Raw genomic sequence first — 20,246 nt, forward strand, 5'->3', positions numbered from 1 at the left:
CCTGGCACTACATAACACAGTATCACCGCTACCTGGTACTACAGAACACAGTATCACCGCTACCTGGCACTACAGAACACAGTATCATCGCTACCTGGCACTACAGAACACAGTATCACCGCTACCTGGTACTACAAAACACAGTATCATCGCTACCTGGTACTACAGAACACAGTATCACGGTTACTTGGTACTACAGAACACAGTATCACTGCTACCTGGTACTACAGAACACAGTATCACTGCTACCTGGTACTACAGAACACAGTATCACCGCTACCTGGTACTACAGAACACAGTGTCACCGCTACCTGGCACTACAGAACACAGTATCACGGTTACTTGGTACTACAGAACACAGTATCACCGCTACCTGGTACTACAGAAGACAGTATCACAGCTACCTGGTACTACAGAAGACAGTATCACCGCTACCTGGCACTACAGAACACAGTATCACCGCTACCTGGCACTACAGAACACAGTATCACAGCTAACTGGGACTACAGAACACAGTATCACCGCTACCTGGTACTACAGAACACAGTATCACGGTTACTTGGTACTACAGAACACAGTATCACCGCTACCTGGTACTACAGAACACAGTATCACCGCTAACTGGGACTACAGAACACAGTATCACCGCTACCTGCACAACCAAACACAGTATCACCGCTACCTGGTACTATAGAACACAGTATCACCGCTACCTGGCACTACAGAACACAGTATCACCGCTACCAGGTACTACAGACCACAGTATCACCGCTACCTGGTACTACAGAACACAGTATCACCGCTACCTGGCACTACAGAACACAGTATCACCGCTACCTGGTACTACAGAACACAGTATCACCGCTAACTGGGACTACAGAACACAGTATCACCGCTACCTGCACAACCAAACACAGTATCACCGCTACCTGGTACTATAGAACACAGTATCACCGCTACCTGGCACTACAGAACACAGTATCACCGCTACCAGGTACTACAGACCACAGTATCACCGCTACCTGGTACTACAGAACACAGTATCACCGCTACCTGGCACTACAGAACACAGTATCACCGCTACCTGGTACTACAGAACACAGTATCACCGCTACCTGGCACTACAGAACACAGTATCATCGCTACCTGGCACTACAGAACACAGTATCACCGCTACCTGGTACTACAAAACACAGTATAATCGCTACCTGGTATTACAGAGCACAGTATCACGGCTACCTGGTACTACAGAACACAGTATCACCGCTACGTGGTACTACAGAACACAGTGTCACCGCTACCTGGCACTACAGAACACAGTATCACGGTTACCTCTTACTACAGAACAGAGTATCACGGTTACTTGGTACTACAGAACACAGTATCACCGCTACCTGGTGCTACAGATCACAGTAACACCGCTACCTGGTACTACAGAACACAGTATCACCGCTACCTAGTACAACCAAACACAGTATCACCGCTACCTGGCACTACAGAACACAGTATCACCGCTACCTGGTAATACAGAACACAGTATCACCGCTACCTGGTACTACAGAACACAGTATCACCGCTACCTGGCACTACAGAACACAGTATCACGGTTACCTGGTACTACAGAACACAGTATCACCGCTACCTGGTACTACAGAACACAGTATCACGGTTACTTGGTACTACAGAACACAGTATCACCGCTACCTGGTACTACAGAAGACAGTATCACCGCTACCTGGTACAACCAAACACAGTATCACCGCTACCTGGTACTATAGAACACAGTATCACCACTACCTGGCACTACAGAACACAGCATCACGGTAACCTGGTACTACAGAACACAGTACCACCACTAACTGGGACTACAGAACACAGTATCACCGCTACCTGGTACAACCAAACACAGTATCACCACTACCTGGTACTATAGAACACAGTATCACCGCTACCTGGTACTACAGAACACAGTATCACCGCTACCTGGTACAACCAAACACAGTATCACCGCTACCTGGCTCTACAGCACACAGTATGACCACTACCTGGCACTACAGAGCACAGTATCACTGCTACCTGGTAATACAGAACACAGTATCACCGCTACCTGGTGCTACAGAACACAGTATCACCGCTACCTGGTACTACAGAACACAGTATCACCGCTACCTGGTACTACAGAACACAGTATCACCGCTACCTGGTACTACAGAACACATTATCACCGCTGCCTCGTACTACAGAACACAGTATCAGTGCTACCTGGTACTACAGAACACAGTATCACCGCTACCTTGTACTACAGAACACAGTATCACCACCACCTGGTACTACAGAACACAGTATCACCATCACCTGGTACTACAGAACACAGTATCACCGCTACCTTGTACTACAGAACACAGTATCAGTGCTACCTGGTACTACAGCACACAGTATCACCACTACCTGGCACTACAGAACACAGTATCACTGCTACCTGGTAATACAGAACACAGTATCACCGCTACCTGGTACTACAGAACACAGTATCACCGCTACCTGGTACTACAGAACACAGTATCACCGCTACCTGGTACTACAGAACACAGTATCACCGCTACCTGGTACTACAGAACACAGCATCACCGCTACCTGGCACTACAGAACACAGTATCACCGCTACCTGGTACTACAGAACACAGTATCACCGCTACCTGGTACTACAGAACACAGCATCACCGCTACCTGGTACTACAGAACACAGGATATCCCATGTGTATGAGCATAGTGGGAGCTGTGGGCAGCGGCCGTGTGATAAACCGCAGGGCAGCGCCGCGGGAGGGGAACCTGCCTGATGCTGATAGAAACACAATCTCTCCTCAATACATCAATCATCGGAGTTTCATAGCATGCTGGGGTTTGTATTCCTCAATAAGTGAACTGCAGGACCCCAAATGCGGCAAAGCATGCTGGGGTTTGCAGTCTCCCTCTCATATAGAATGCTGGGACTTGTAGTCTCCCTCTCTTATAGAATGCTGGGACTTGTATTCTCCCTCCCACATAGAATCACAGAGTGCTTACATGGGACTGAAGGTGACAGCTACTGCATCAAGTGCACTCACAAAGTACTTACATAGGACTGCAGGTGACAGCTACTGCATTATCTGCACTCAGAGAGGTGTCACAAAGTGTTTACATGGGACTGCGGGTGACAGCCACTGCATTACCTGCAGCCACAGGGGTATCACAGAGTTCTTACGTTGGACTGCAGGTGACAGCTACTGCATTTTCTGCACTGACAGAATGTTGAAACTTTTGTCTCCCCTCATATAGAATGATGGGACTTGTAGTTCCCCCTCTCAGATAGAATCCTGGGACTTGTAGTCTCCCTCTCACATAGAATGCTGGGACTTGTAGTCGCTCCTCTGGGACTCAGACTCCCTGACACCAGCACACTATAGGATCCTTGGGTTCTGGCAGGACATGATGGGACTTGTAGTCCTACAAATGACTTGTGACAGGACAATCTGTACTCACCGGTGAGCGCAGTGCGGTCGGGTGCGATGCCCAGAGCAGTGTGGTGTACGTGCCAACCCCAGCGCCCAGTGCAGAGCCTGAGACCGAGGAGGCCAGTGAGACCCTTCCTCTAATCCCCGAACATGATTGATGAATTCTTTCATAGCCCATCTGAATGGAAATGAGTGTAAGGAGATTAGAGGCATGTGACCCTCCTGAGGGGCGAGGAATGTACCCGGGTGACAGCAAATCACCATGAATGGAGACCAGCATTCCTGAGAACAACAGCAGCAGCAAAACAGGCAGCAGAGTCCAGGGCGATCACAGAGCGCTTACATGGGACTGCAGGTGACAGCTACTGCACTATCTGCACTCACAGAGGTGTCACAGAGCGCTTACATGGGACTGCAGGTGACATTTACTGCACTCAGAGAGGTGTCACAGAGCGCTTACATGGGACTGCAGGTGACAGCTACTGCACTATCTGCACTCACAGAGGTGTCACAGAGCGCTTACATGGGACTGCAGGTGACAGCTACTGCACTATCTGCACTCACAGAGGTGTCACAAGGCGCTTACATGGGACTGCAGGTGACAGCTACTGCACTGTCTGCACTCACAGAGGTGTCACAGAGCACTTACATGGGACTGTAGGTGACAGCTACTGCACTATCTGCACTCACAGAGGTGTCACAAGGTGCTTACATGGGACTGCAGGTGACAGCTACTGCACTATCTGCACTCACAGAGGTGTCACAGGGTGCTTACATGGGGCTGCAGGTGACAGCTACTGCATTACCTCCACTCACAGAGGTGTCACAGGGTGCTTACATGGGACTGCAGGTGACAGCTACTGCAAAATCTGCACTCAGAGGTGTCACAGAGTGCTTACATGGGACTGTAGGAGACAGCTACTCCATTATCTGCACTCAGAGAGATGTCACAGGGTGCTTACATGGGACTGCAGGTGACAGCTATTGCATTATCTGCACTCAGATCTCACAGGTTGCTTACATGGGACTGCAGGTGACAACTACTGCATTATCTGCACTCAGAGATTGATCTGTGAGTGATAAATATTTCATCGGCTTTCAGACTGTGGTGGTCTCAGCCAGTCGTGATTAACAGGGGCGAGACGACGAGGGGAGATCTCATCTGGACCCGTCTGGGATCCTCTGCTCACATTAACCCCTCAGCAGTGCGGCCCCCACCGGCTGCCAGGACCCCCAGAGCACAACCCTCCATTTCACCTTTATTTCTACAGTGAGGTTCTTTCTGATAATCCAAATTTTCCAGTAACGGAGATCAGCGTCATTCAGGGGCAGTGCCCCCTAGGGTCCTGTCACCAGCTGAGGGGGCACAGGGATAATGCCGGGCGGTGTCCCCTAGGGTCCTGTCACCAGCTGAGGGGCACAGGGATAATGCCGGGCGGTGTCCCCTAGGTTCCTGTCACCAGCTGAGGGGCACAGGGATAATGCCGGGCGGTGTCCCCTAGGGTCCTGTCACCAGCTGAGGGGCACAGGGATAATGCCGGGCGGTGTCCCCTAGGGTCCTGTCACCAGCTGAGGGGGCACAGGTATAATGCCGGGCGGTGTCCCCTAGGGTCCTGTCACCAGCTGAGGGGCACAGGGATAATGCCGGGCGGTGTCCCCTAGGTTCCTGTCACCAGCTGAGGGGCACAGGGATAATGCCGAGCGGTGTCCCCTAGGGTCCTGTCACCAGCTGAGGGGCACAGGGATAATGCCGGGCGGTGTCCCCTAGGGTCCTGTCACCAGCTGAAGGGGCACAGGTATAATGCCGGGCGGTGTCCCCTAGGGTCCTGTCACCAGCTGAGGGGGCACATGTATAATTCCGGGCGGTGCCCCCTAGGGTCCTGTCACCAGCTGAGGGGCACAGGGATAATGCCGGGCGGTGCCCCCTAGGGTCCTGTCACCAGCTGAGGGGCACAGGTATAATGCCGGGCGGTGTCCCCTAGGGTCCTGTCACCAGCTGAGGGGGCACAGGGATAATGCCGGGCGGTGTCCCCTAGGGTCCTGTCACCAGCTGAGGGGGCACAGGGATAATGCCGGGCGGTGTCCCCTAGGGTCCTGTCACCAGCTGAGGGGGCACAGGGATAATGCCGGGCGGTGTCCCCTAGGGTCCTGTCACCAGCTGAGGGGGCACAGGGATAATGTCGGGCGGTGTCCCCTAGGGTCCTGTCACCAGCTGAGGGGGCACAGGGATAATGCCGGGTGGTGTCCCCTAGGGTCCTGTCACCAGCTGAGGGGGCACAGGGATAATGCCGGGTGGTGCCCCCTAGGGTCCTGTCACCAGCTGAGGGGGCACAGGGATAATGCCAGGCGGTGCCCCCTAGGGTCCTGTCACAGCTGAGGGGGCACAGGTATAATGCCGAGCGGTGTCCCCTAGGGTCCAGTCACCAGCTGAGGGGCACAGGGATAATGCCGGGCGGTGTCCCCTAGGGTCCTGTCACCAGCTGAGGGGGCACAGGGATAATGCCGGGCGGTGCCCCCTAGGGTCCTGTCACCAGCTGAGGGGCACAGGGATAATGCCGGGCGGTGTCCCCTAGCGTCCTGTCACCAGATGAGGGGGCACAGGGATAATGCCGGGCGGTGCCCCCTAGGGTCCTGTCACCAGCTGAGGGGGCACAGGTATAATGCCGGGCGGTGTCCCCTGGGGTTCTGTCACCAGCTGAGGGGCACAGGGATAATGCCGGGCGGTGTCCCCTAGGGTCCTGTCACCAGCTGAGGGGGCACAAGGATAATGCCGGGCGGTGTCCCCTAGGGTCCTGTCACCAGCTGAGGGGGCACAGGGATAATGCCGGGCGGTGTCCCCTGGGGTTCTGTCACCAGCTGAGGGGCACAGGGATAATGCCGGGCGGTGTCCCCTAGGGTCCTGTCACCAGCTGAGGGGGCACAGGTATAATGCCGGGCGGTGCCCCCTAGGGTCCTGTCACCAGCTGAGGGGCACAGGGATAATGCCGGGCGGTGTCCCCTAGGGTCCTGTCACCAGCTGAGGGGGCACAGGTATAATGCCGGGCGGTGCCCCCTAGGGTCCTGTCACCAGCTGAGGGGCACAGGGATAATGCCGGCCGGTGTCCCCGCTATCGTGTCACATGATCAGCGACTTTGTAGAAACTTCCACTAATTTATGACCCCTAGAAGTGTAACTGAGCCGCGGCCACAAGCTTGGGGGTCTCACCAATGTCCACGCCACATACAGCACATGCTTCACTACATACAGGAGGGCAACCTGACGGAACGGAGCTGAGCGGGGGGCTTCATCTGTGCGGACAAATCCTACACTGAGCACCCAGCGCTATAGAAACAGAGAACCCCTCCAGGAAACAAGCCCCGAGAACCTGCAATCCACAACACTGTACTCTATCTACAGTGTCTTGCGAAAGTATTCATCCCCCTGGAACTTTCCAGCCTTTCCCACATATCATGCTTCAAACATAAAGATACAAATGTAAATTTTTGGTGAAGAATCAACAACAAGTGGAACACAATTGTGAAGTTGAACGAAATTTATTGGTTATTTTAAATGTTTGTGGAAAACTGAAAAGTGGGGCGTGCAATATTATTCGGCCCCTGTAACTTAATACTTTGTTGCGCCACCTTTTGCTGCGATTACAAGTCTCTTGGGGTTTGTCTCTGTCAGTTTTGTACATCGAGAGACTGAAATTCTCGCCCGTTCTTCCTTGGCAAACAGCTCGAGCTCAGTGAGGTTTGATGGAGATCGTTTGTGAACAGCAGTTTTCAGCTCTTTCCACAGATTCTCGATTGGATTGAGGTCTGGACTGTGACTTGGCCATTCTAACACCTGGATACGTTTATTTGTGAACCATTCCATTGTAGATTTTGCTTTATGTTTGGGATCATTGTCTTGTTGGAAGACAAATCTCCGTCCCAGTCTCAGGTCTTTTGCAGACTCCAACAGGTTTTCTTCAAGAATAGTCCTGTATTTGGCTCCATCCATCTTCCCATCAATTTTAACCATCTTCCCTGTCCCTGCTGAAGAAAAGCAGGCCCAAACCATGATGCTGCCACCACCATGTTTGACAGTGGGGATGGTGTGTTCAGGGTGATGAGCTGTGTTGCCTTTACACCAAACATATCGTTTGGCATTGTTGCCAATAAGTTAGATTTTGGTTTCATCTGACCAGAGCACCTTCTTCCACATGTTTGGTGTCTCCCAGGTGGCTTGCTGCAAACTTTAAATTACACTTTTTATGGATATGTTTGAGAAATGGCTTTCTTCTTGCCACTCTTCCATAAAGGCCAGATTTGTGCAGTGTACGACTGATTGTTGTCCTATGGACAGACTGTCCCACCTCAGCTGTAGATCTCTGCAGTCCATCCAGAGTGATCATGGGCCTCTTGGCTGCATCTCTGATCAGTCTTCTCCTTGTTTGAGATGAAAGTTTAGAGGGATGGCCGGGTCTTGGTAGATTTGCAGTGGTATGATACTCCTTCCATTTCAACATGATCGCTTGCACAGTGCTCCTTGGGATGTTTAAAGTTTTGGAAATAATTTTGTATCCGAATCCGGCTTTAAACTTCTCCACAACAGTATCACGGACCTGCCTGTTGTGTTCCTTGGTCTTCATGATGCTCTCTGTGCTTCACACAGAACCCTGAGACTATCACAGAGCAGGTGCATTTATACGGAGACTTGATTACACACAGGTGGATTATATTTATCATCATTAGGCATTTAGGACACATTGGATCATTCAGAGATCCACAATGAACTTCTGCACTGAAAGTAAAGGGGCAGAATAATATTGCACGCCCCACTTTACAGTTTTGGAATTTCCACAGAAATTTTAAATAACCAATAAATTTCGTTCCAATATTTTCGCAAGGCTCTGTAGGAATAGTGACATCATTGCACCTGGGAAGTAATCAGTTAAAATGTCACAGATTAGAAATGCAGTGACTGTAACAATGTATTGCAGAAATCACTGAGCGCTCAGCACAGACGGGTTGATGTATCAGATCCAGAATAATATAAAGGCCCCTGCACCTGTCACCCTGCACTTTCTGCACCTGTCACCCAACACTTCTTGCACCTGTCACCCTGCACTTCCTGCATCTGTCATCCTGCACTTTTTTCACCTGTCACCCCGCACTTCCTGCGTCTGTCGCCCCCTGCACTTCCTGCACCTGTCACCCTACAGTACCTGAACCTGTCACCCCGCACTTCCTGCGTCTGTCGCCCCCTGCACTTCCTGCACCTGTCACCCTACAGTTCCTGAACCTGTCACCCCGCACTTCCTGCGTCTGTCGCCCCCTGCACTTCTTGCACCTGTCACCCTACAGTACCTGAACCTGTCACCCCGCACTTCCTGCGTCTGTCGCCCCCTGCACTTCTTGCACCTGTCACCCTACAGTTCCTGAACCTGTCACCCTGCACTTCCTGCGTCTGTCGCCCCCTGCACTTCCTGCACCTGTCACCCTACAGTTCCTGAACCTGTCACCCCGCACTTCCTGCGTCTGTCGCCCCCTGCACTTCTTGCACCTGTCACCCTACAGTACCTGAACCTGTCACCCCGCACTTCCTGCGTCTGTTGCCCCCTGCACTTCTTGCACCTGTCACCCTACAGTTCCTGAACCTGTCACCCCGCACTTCCTGCGTCTGTCGCCCCCTGCACTTCTTGCACCTGTCACCCTACAGTTCCTGAACCTGTCACCCCGCACTTCCTGCGTCTGTTGCCCCCTGCACTTCTTGCACCTGTCACCCTACAGTTCCTGAACCTGTCACCCTGCACTTCCTGCGTCTGTCGCCCCCTGCACTTCTTGCACCTGTCACCCTACAGTTCCTGAACCTGTCACCCTGCACTTCCTGCGTCTGTTGCCCCCTGCACTTCTTGCACCTGTCACCCTACAGTTCCTGAACCTGTCACCCTGCACTTCCTGCGTCTGTCGCCCCCTGCACTTCTTGCACCTGTCACCCTACAGTTCCTGAACCTGTCACCCCGCACTTCCTGCGTCTGTCGCCCCCTGCACTTCCTGCACCTGTCACCCTACAGTTCCTGAACCTGTCACCCCGCACTTCCTGCGTCTGTCGCCCCCTGCACTTCTTGCACCTGTCACCCTACAGTTCCTGAACCTGTCACTCCGCACTTCCTGCGTCTGTCGCCCCCTGCACTTCCTGCACCTGTCACCCTACAGTTCCTGAACCGGTCACCCCGCACTTCCTGCGTCTGTCGCCCCCTGCACTTCTTGCACCTGTCACCCTACAGTTCCTGAACCTGTCACCCCGCACTTCCTGCGTCTGTCGCCCCCTGCACTTCTTGCACCTGTCACCCTACAGTTCCTGAACCTGTCACCCCGCACTTCCTGCGTCTGTCGCCCCCTGCACTTCCTGCACCTGTCACCCTACAGTTCCTGAACCTGTCACCCCGCACTTCCTGCGTCTGTCGCCCCCTGCACCTGTCACCCTACAGTTCCTGAACCTGTCACCCCGCACTTCCTGCGTCTGTCGCCCCCTGCACTTCTTGCACCTGTCACCCTACAGTTCCTGAACCTGTTACCCCGCACTTCCTGCGTCTGTCGCCCCCTGCACTTCTTGCACCTGTCACCCTACAGTTCCTGAACCTGTCACCCCGCACTTCCTGCATCTGTCGCCCCCTGCACTTCCTGCACCTGTCACCCTACGGTTCCTGAACCTGTCACCCTGCACTTCCTGCGTCTGTCGCCCCCTGCACTTCCTGCACCTGTCACCCTACAGTTCCTGAACCTGTCACCCCGCACTTCCTGCGTCTGTCGCCCCCTGCACTTCCTGCACCTGTCACCCTACAGTTCCTGAACCTGTCACCCCGCACTTCCTGCGTCTGTCGCCCCCTGCACTTCTTGCACCTGTCACCCTACAGTTCCTGAACCTGTCACCCCGCACTTCCTGCATCTGTCGCCCCCTGCACTTCCTGCACCTGTCACCCTACGGTTCCTGAACCTGTCACCCTGCACTTCCTGCGTCTGTCGCCCCCTGCACTTCCTGCACCTGTCACCCTACAGTTCCTGAACCTGTCACCCCGCACTTCCTGCGTCTGTCGCCCCCTGCACTTCCTGCACCTGTCACCCTACAGTTCCTGAACCTGTCACCCCGCACTTCCTGCGTCTGTCGCCCCCTGCACTTCCTGCACCTGTCACCCTACAGTTCCTGAACCTGTTAGGCTACTTTCACACATCAGGTTTTCAGTGTCAGGCTAAATCCGGCGAATATTGGAAAAACTGGATCCGGCGCAGATTTTGAAAAACTGATGCGACGGATCCGTTTTTTTTTACGGATCCAGCTAGCCTATCTAGATTATTAGATAAAAAAAAATTTGGAACATGCTCAGTTTAAAAAACCGGATCAGGCCACCGGATCCACCTTTTTCCGGATCCGGCACCTTTCCGGCTCCCATTGGCTTTTATTGTAGCCGGAATCCGGCGCTTCAAGCTTTTTCGCCGGAGACAAAAAACATTGCAGTAGACTTTTTTTCAGACACCGGAATCGGAATTTTAGCCGGATCCGGAAAAAAATGGAAGGAACGCAGGGCCATGCGGCACGATCAGGCGCTAATACAAGTCAATGGGGGAAAAACTGGTTACGGTTTTTATTTTTTCCGGTACTGGTTTTTCTCTAAAGAGCCGGATTTAGCCTGAAACAAAAAGACGGATGTGTGAAAGTAGCCTTAGGCTAGGTTCACATTGCGTTAATGGGTTAACGCTAACGGACTGCGTTGCATGGTGAAATTGTCGCAATTAACGCCATGCAACGGGTCCGTTAGCGCACCCATTGACGGCAATGTGAATCTGATCTCTAGCGCATCGCTAGCGCATGCCATTTTCGGCACGCGCTAGCGATGTGCCGTTATTTGCTGCTTGCATCGTCCGAGGTGCACCCGAGGTCCGTTCCTCGCTAGCGCAGATCGGGGATCTGCGCTAGCGGGATCGGCAAACGCGATCCCTATAGATACATTGCGTTAGCGCAATCCGCTAGCGCTATGCGCTTAATGGATTGCCCTAACGCAATGTGAACCTAGCCTTACTCTACACTTCCTGCACCTGTTATCCTACACTTGTCATTCTGCACTTCCTGCATCTCTCACTCATCTATTCCTGCACTTATCACCCTGCACTTCCTGCACTTATCACCCTGCACTTCCTGCACCTGTTACTCTGAATTTCCTTCACCGGTCAACCTCCACTTGTCACCCTGCACTTTCTACAACTCTCACCCTGCACTTTCTGCACCTGTCACCCTGTACTTTCTGCACCTCTCATCCTGCACTTGTCACCCTGCACTTTCTACATCTCTCACCCTGCACTTTCTGCATCTCTCACCCTGCACTTTCTGCATCTCTCACCCTGCACTTTCTGCATCTCTCACCCTGCACTTTCTGCATCTCTCACCCTGCACGTTCTGCACCTCTCACCCTGCACGTTCTGCACCTCTCACCCTGCACGTTCTGCACCTCTCACCCTGCACGTTCTGCACCTCTCACCCTGCACTTTCTGCACCTCTCATCCTGCACTTGTCACCCTGCACTTTCTACATCTCTCACCCTGCACTTTCTGCACCTGTCACCCTGCACTTTCTGCACCTCTCATCCTGCACTTGTCACCCTGCACTTTCTGCACCTGTCACCCTGCACTTTCTGCACCTCTCATCCTGCACTTGTCACCCTGCACTTTCTACATCTCTCACCCTGCACTTTCTGCACCTGTCACCCTGCACTTTCTGCACCTCTCATCCTGCACTTGTCACCCTGCACTTTCTACATCTCTCACCCTGCACTTTCTGCACCTGTCACCCTGCACTTTCTGCACCTCTCATCCTGCACTTGTCACCCTGCACTTTCTACATCTCTCACCCTGCACTTTCTGCACCTGTCACCCTGCACTTTCTGCACCTGTCACCCTGCACTTTCTGCACCTCTCATCCTGCACTTGTCACCCTGCACTTTCTACATCTCTCACCCTGCACTTTCTGCACCTGTCACCCTGCACTTTCTACATCTCTCACCCTGCACTTTCTGCACCTGTCACCCTGCACTTTCTGCACCTGTCACCCTGCACTTTCTGCACCTCTCATCCTGCACTTGTCACCCTGCACTTTCTACATCTCTCACCCTGCACTTTCTGCACCTCTCATCCTGAACTTGTCACCCTTCACTTTCTGCACTTGTCACCCTGCACTTTCTGCATCTTTCACCCTGCACCTCTCATCCTGCACTTGTCACCCTGCACGTTCTGCACCTGTCACCCTGCACTTTCTGCATCTCTCACTCTGCACTTTCTGCACCTCTCATCCTGCACTTGTCACCCTGCACTTTCTGCACCTGTCACCCTGCACTTTCTGCATCTTTCACCCTGCACTTTCTGCACCTCTCATCCTGCACTTGTCACCCTGCACTTTCTGCATCTTTCACCCTGCACTTTCTGCATCTCTCATCCTGCACTTTCTGTACCTGTCACCCTGCACTTTCTGCATCTCTCACCCTGCCCTTTCTGCACCTGTCACCCAGCACTTTCTGCACCTGTCACCCTGCACTTTCTGCACCTGTCACCCTGCACTTCATGTACCTGTCACCCTGCACTTCCTGCATCTGTCACTCTGCACTTTCTGCACCTGTTATCCTGCACTTCCTGCACCTGGCACTCTGCACTTCCTGTACCTGTTATCCTGCACCTGTCACTCTGCACTTCCTGTACCTGTTATCCTGCACTTTGTGCACCTGTCACCCAGCACTTTCTGCACCTGTCACCCAGCACTTTCTGCACCTGTCACCCAGCACTTCCTGCACCTGTCACCCAGCACTTTCTGCACCTGTTACCCTGCACTTCCTGCGCCTGTTATCCTGCACTTTCTGCAGCTGTTACCCAGCACCTTCACAGATATAAAATATGTAGTATGCTAGTATATAAGGAGAATCAACATATAAAAACATTTATTTTTATTAATGGCAAGACAAAAAAGCACACAGACGTATAAACAAATAAAAGGGCTGACAGGCTATATATACAAAAATGAGGTGAGCCTACAATAAAGCCACCGCCTGTCCTCATCTATAGCAACCGATCACAAGATACCCAACAAAATAGATCAACATCTGCAGAAATGGAAAGATATAATTTGTACGGACACAAAGTGATGATCCAACAATTGAAGCTAATAACAATGCAATCAAACCAAAAACAATAAATACATACAATGTACACAGTGCAAAGAAATATTCCTCAAAGAGTAATAATGTCACATAGAATAGTGTATGATATTGTAACTATCAGCACAAATAACCATCAGAATTAAAAATATAATATGGCATGATAAATATAGAAACACAAGGAACCTGCGCCATAAGGCAGTAATAGGATGGGGAGCAGAGACCCCAGGCGTATCGCCACCCATCTGTGGCTTCCTCAGGGGTGAAGTGTGTCTGTCATCCCGCGCCTGTCATCCCGCGCCTGTCATCCCGCGCCTGTCGTCCCACGCCTGACGTCCCGCGCCTGTCGTCCTGCGCCTGTCATCCTGCCCCGTCATCCTGCCCCCGTCATCCTGCCCCCGTCATCCTGCCCCCGTCATCCTGCTCCTGTCATCCCGCGCCTGTCATCCTGCGCCTGTCATCCCGCGCCTGTCATCCTGCCCGTCATCCTGCGCCTGTCGTCCTGCGCCTGTCATCCTGCACCTGTCATCCTGCCCGTCATCCTGCTCCTGTCATCCTGCCCGTCATCCTGCGCCTGTCATCCTGCCCCTGTCATCCTGCTCCTGTCATCCTGCCCCCGTTATCCTGCGCCTGTCACCCTGCGCCTGTCATCCTGCCCCTGTCATCCTGCTCCTGTCATCCTGCTCCTGTCATCCTGCGCCTGTCATCCTGCGCCTGTCATCCTGCCCCCGTCATCCTGCCCCCGTCATCCTGCTCCTGTCATCCTGCCCCCGTCATCCTGCCCCCGTCATCCTGCTCCTGTCATCCTGCTCCTGTCATCCTGCTCCGGTCATCCTGCCCCTGTCATCCTGCGCCTGTCACACTGCGCCTGTCATCCTGCGCCTGTCACACTGCGCCTGTCATCCTGCCCCCGTCATCCTGCCCCCGTCATCCTGCTCCTTTCATCCTGCGCCTGTCATCCTGCGCCTGTCATCCTGCCCCTGTCATTCTGCGCCTGTCATCCTGCACCTGTCATCCTGCCCCTGTCATCCTGCGCCTGTCATCCTGCCCCTGTCATTCTGCTCCTGTCATTCTGCCCGTCATCCTGCTCCTGTCATCCTGCCCCTGTCATCCTGCCCGTCATCCTGCCCCTATCATCCTGCCCCTGTCATCCTGCCCCTGTCATCCTGCTCCTGTCATCCTGCTCCTGTCATCCTGCTCCTGTCATCCTGCCCATCATCCTGCCCCTGTCATCCTGCGCCTGTCACCCTGCGCCTGTCATCCTGCGCCTGTCATCCTGCTCCTGTCATCCTGCCCCTGTCATCCTGCGCCTGTCATCCTGCCCGTCATCCTGCTTCTGTCATCCTGCCCCTGTCACCCTGCGCCTGTCATCCTGCGCCTGTCATCCTGCGCCTGTCATCCTGCCCGTCATCCTGCTCCTGTCATCCTGCCCCTGTCATCCTGCCCCTGTCATCCTGCCCGTCATCCTGCCCCCGTCATCCTGCCCCCGTCATCCTGCTCCTGTCATCCTGCTCCTGTCATCCTGCTCCGGTCATCCTGCCCCTGTCATCCTGCGCCTGTCACACTGCGCCTGTCATCCTGCGCCTGTCACACTGCGCCTGTCATCCTGCCCCCGTCATCCTGCCCCCGTCATCCTGCTCCTTTCATCCTGCGCCTGTCATCCTGCGCCTGTCATCCTGCCCCTGTCATTCTGCGCCTGTCATCCTGCACCTGTCATCCTGCCCCTGTCATCCTGCGCCTGTCATCCTGCCCCTGTCATTCTGCTCCTGTCATTCTGCCCGTCATCCTGCTCCTGTCATCCTGCCCCTGTCATCCTGCCCGTCATCCTGCCCCTATCATCCTGCCCCTGTCATCCTGCCCCTGTCATCCTGCTCCTGTCATCCTGCTCCTGTCATCCTGCTCCTGTCATCCTGCCCATCATCCTGCCCCTGTCATCCTGCGCCTGTCACCCTGCGCCTGTCATCCTGCGCCTGTCATCCTGCTCCTGTCATCCTGCCCCTGTCATCCTGCGCCTGTCATCCTGCCCGTCATCCTGCTTCTGTCATCCTGCCCCTGTCACCCTGCGCCTGTCATCCTGCGCCTGTCATCCTGCCCGTCATCCTGCTCCTGTCATCCTGCCCCTGTCATCCTGCCCCTGTCATCCTGCCCCTGTCATCCTGCCCCTGTCATCCTGCCCCTGTCATCCTGCGCTTGTCATCCTGCGCCTGTCATCCTGCGCCTGTCATCCTGCCCCTGTCATCCTGCGCCTGTCATCCTGCGCCTGTCACCCTGCGCCTGTCATCCTGCTCCTGTCATCCTGCTCCTGTCATCCTGCCCGTCATCCTGCTCCTGTCACCCTGCGCCTGTCATCCTGCCCCTGTCACCCTGCGCCTGTCATCCTGCGCCTGTCATCCTGCCCGTCATCCTGCTCCTGTCATCCTGCCCCTGTCATCCTGCCCCTGTCATCCTGCCCCTGTCATCCTGCCCCTGTCATCCTGCCCCTGTCATCCTGCGCTTGTCATCCTGCGCCTGTCATCCTGCTCCTGTCATCCTGCCCCTGTCATCCTGCGCCTGTCATCCTGCGCCTGTCACCCTGCGCCTGTCATCCTGCTCCTGTCATCCTGCTCCTGTCATCCTGCCCGTCATCCTGCTCCTGTCACCCTGCGCCTGTCATCCTGCCCCTGTCATCCTGCCCCTGTCATCCTACGCCTGTCACCCTGCACCTGTCATCCTGCCCCGGTCATCCTGCCCCTGTCATCCTGCGCCAGACACCCTGCGCCTGTCATCCTGCGCCTGTCATCCTGCTCCTGTCATCCTGCTCCTGTCATCCTGCTCCTGTCATCCTGCTCCTGTCATCCTGCTCCTGTCACCCTGCGCCTGTCATCCTGCTCCTGTCATCCTGCCCCTGTCATCCTGCCCCTGTCATCCTGCCCCTGTCACCCTGCGCCTGTCATCCTGCGCCTGTCATCCTGCGCCTGTCACATTTGTTACAGTGTTGCAATGTTTGCTGGTCAGATACTGGGTCGCATTGCTGGACCTGTGCTGTTCTGTTTTGTATCTGACAAGTTGATACATTTGTTACAATAATGCAGCTGTTGTAACTGATGGAGGAGTCGTTACTCGGCAGGGGAGCGCGCCATTAATAGTTGGCGCAGGTGTAACAAGCTGCTGGATTCGAAGCATAAAAAAATGATTGGATGCCATGTTTACTGACATCATTGTGCATTTTGTCCTCTACCTTGAGCATATGACGTCCCCCTGAGGCCGAGACCTGCCGACCGAAAACTTCCAGAAGCCGGAGGAGCGGGTGCTGGTTCCTCTGCCCTTATAATGGCTTACAGATGTCGGCAGCTCATACACTTTCTGCCTGGGAGAAAGCAAATTCGGTCACTTTACAATTTCGCACCTCGGCCTCAGGACTCCTCGAATCTCAGGGGGCAAAACGCTGCATCCAGGCCACACTTGTAAAACCATCACTGAAGGAGCGCCGTGGCGGAGCGGGGATGGGTGCAGAGCTGAAGACATATCTGAGAGGCACGCGGACAACAAGACCCTGATTTTTTGCGCCATTTCAGTTCAATCTAGTTTTTAAAGAATCGCCATTCGAGCTCCTCCTGAAGACGGTGCCAGGTGGATACCTCTACCGTGTCGCCCCTCCACCATTGTTCCTGCAATCTGACAGCTGCTGTGACTGTACGGATCACGCCCGCACCTCGGCCGCTCGCTACGTGTGACCTCGTGAACCGTCGTGGGAGTGACGGTTTATTCTCGTCGTGCCCGAGTAACATGAAAGAAGAGAATGTGGTAGCGTTTATCCGTAATGTAGAGCGACGGACGCGGTCTGGAGGGCGGCCGGGATTCGTGTCTGAGACCTGTAACCAGCTGTGCGAGCGCAGCCGCCGCTCCGTCAGAAAGTGACGCTAACGCGTCCTGACAGCTCCACGCACAAGACAAACAAACAGAAGGAATCGCTAACACAGAAGAGTCCGACTTCACACAAACCACAACAGATCTCCCCAAAAACACCACGCCTGCCAGAGAAACCGCCGGGAGGAGGAACCGGCCTCCCCAACCATGGACACAGCGTGGAAACTGCAGAGAAGGGGACTCAGATGGATAGATAAATGAAGAGAGTACTTAAAAAGTATTCACACCCCCTGAACTTTTCCACATTCTTCCCGTTACACCCAAAAACTTAAAATGTATTTTATTGGGATTTTTTGTGATACAACACAAGGTAACAAGTATACAAGTAAGTATTTTAAAAACATAAATCTGAACATTGTTCTTTGCATTAGTATTCAGCCCCCCTGTAGTCTGATGCCCCTAAATAAAATCCTGAGTGACCAATCGCCTGCAGAAATCTCATAATTAGTACATTACATCCCCCTGGGTGTGATTTGTTCTCAGTGTAACTACAGCTGTTCTGTGAAGGCCTCAGAGGTTTGTGTGAGAACATTAGGGATCAAACAGCATCATGTAAACCAAGGAGCTCACCAGGCAGGTCAGGGATAAAGTTGTGGAGAAGGATAAAGCAGGGTTAGGTTATAAAAAATAGCACGAGCTCTGAACATCTCACGGAGCATCAATCCATCATCCAACAATGGAAGGAGTATGACACAAGTGCAAACCTCCCAAGACATGGCCGTCCACCTAAACTGGCATCCCAAGCAAGGAAAGTGCTAATTAGAGAAGCAGCCAAGAGGCCGATGGGCACTGGAACAGCTGCTGAGATCTAAAGCTCAGGGGGGAGAATCTGCCCTCAGGACAACTATTAGGTGCCTACTCTGCAAATCTGCCCTTTATGGAAGAGCAGAAAGAAGAAAGACATTTGTGAAAGCCATGAAAAGGCATGTAGGGGACACAGCGAGGATGTGGAAGAAGGGGCTCTGGTCATATGAGACCAAAGGAGAATTGTCTGGGCTAAAAGAAAAACGCTATGTGTTATAGAAAACTAACCCTGCACATCAGCCTGAAAACACCATCTCCAACATCATTCATGGTGGTGACAGCATCCTGCTGTGGGGAGGCTTTTCTTCAGCAGGGGCAGGGAAGCTGGTCACAGGTGATGGGAAGATGGATGGAGCTACAGTAAATACAGAGCAATTCTGGAGGAAAACCTGTAAGAGGCTGCAGAAGACTTGAGACTGGGGCGAAGGTTCACCTTCTCACTGGACAGTGACCCCAAACATCCTGCAGAGCTACAATGGAGGGTTTATATCAGAGAATATTGATATGTGAGAATGGTCTAGTCACCGTCCAGACCCAAATCACTATTTGTGCAGAGCTGGAGAGACGGACCCCAAAAGACTGCAGCAGTAACTGCAGAGATAGGTGGTCCTACAAAGTACTGACTCAGGGGGCTCAATACAAATTCTCAGATTTAGCTTTATAAAATAATTAGGAAACCTCGTATCATTTCCTTTACACATCACAAATATTTGTTACTTTGTGTTATATCACAGAAAATCCCAATAAAATACATTTCAGTTTGCGGGTGTAACGTGAAAAATGTGGAAAAGTTCTCGGGGTATGAAGACTTTTTCAAGGCACTGAAGATATGGAATACAATGGACATACAGTGTAATGTAAAAGCAGCCACACATTAATAATTGATCAAAATGCAATCTGGGGATCAGGAGGAGGGACTACAAGTGTCAGCGGCAGGGGAGCAACATCAGCCCTTTGTAACCCCTCCTCCACCCAACGCCTGTGCCCCGAGACCCCCCACGATCCTCCATGACCACATGAGGGTCTTACAAGGTCCTCGGCCAAAAGTAAAAATCAGCAAGAAAGATAAACTAATACATTGTAGACGGATACAAGAACGCTGCGGGGAACCGTCCACCCCTCACTATCTGCTGTATGTCCTCATCTCCTGAAATACTCTGTGCCACGGGAACATCCTCCTCCTCTCACTACGTAACGGCAGTCTGACTTCCCAGGTAACACACCATAAAATGCTCTGTGCTGCTGTGCCGACAATGCAATGACTGGTAACTGACAGCCTTCCGTGACGAGGCCGGCTGCAGATGACCCCAGTGATCAGTCCTAGCTTTGGTGACGTTTGCTGGATACATTGTATCGTGTTCCCATGTCAGCAGTCCCATGTAAGGAGAATATGACGGGATCTTGGGGAATATGGCGGCTGGTGCTGACAGATTCCATATGGTCGGAGCTGGTAACATTTCTTTCCCTCGTCCCTCATGGCCGGTCCCGGATGTCTCCGCTCCAGCTTCTCGCCTTCCTTCCTGTCTGGAAGGTTTAATGTCCCGGTAATTAGGAGAATGATAAATGGCGCAGCGAGTCGAGCGCCCGCTCTCCTGCCCTCATAATCGGGTTAGGCCTAAAAGCCCATTTATTCCACTTTCCACCCTCCGTCCCCCGAACCAATCTGCTCAGTGACTCCGGCAGATCCCCCCAGACACAATATGTGGAGGATCAGGGGCCGCAGACGCCCACCGGCCCGCCGAACCCACCAGAGATGTGTGCTGCTAGGAGGACCGCACAAAGCCGCCGCCTGAGAGCCGACAGGAAGGCAGCACAGCACCGGCAAGGTACATGCACAGATACCCTGATGATCATCTCCACCAGCCCCATGTAAATGGCCAGA

At 53.3% G+C, this 20,246-nt stretch overlaps 1 protein-coding gene across 5 annotated transcripts in view; it reads right to left on the minus strand.

The window, feature by feature from the left end:
- The window catches only part of CNTFR (ciliary neurotrophic factor receptor), a 487,615-nt gene that overhangs the window by 343,855 nt on the left and 123,514 nt on the right, over window positions 1-20,246 (minus strand). For 2 of the 5 annotated variants that reach the window (XM_077281314.1, XM_077281311.1), the window contains exon 1: window positions 3,520-3,651. The exons of the other annotated variants lie outside the window; for them this stretch is intronic. The gene's annotated coding sequence lies outside the window, so the exon portion shown is untranslated. Of the gene's footprint in view, window positions 1-3,519; window positions 3,652-20,246 lie in introns of those variants that run through there. 5 annotated transcript variants of the gene reach the window in all.

Source organism: Ranitomeya variabilis, chromosome 1, assembly GCF_051348905.1.
Source record: "Ranitomeya variabilis isolate aRanVar5 chromosome 1, aRanVar5.hap1, whole genome shotgun sequence".
NCBI lineage: Eukaryota > Metazoa > Chordata > Amphibia > Anura > Dendrobatidae > Ranitomeya > Ranitomeya variabilis.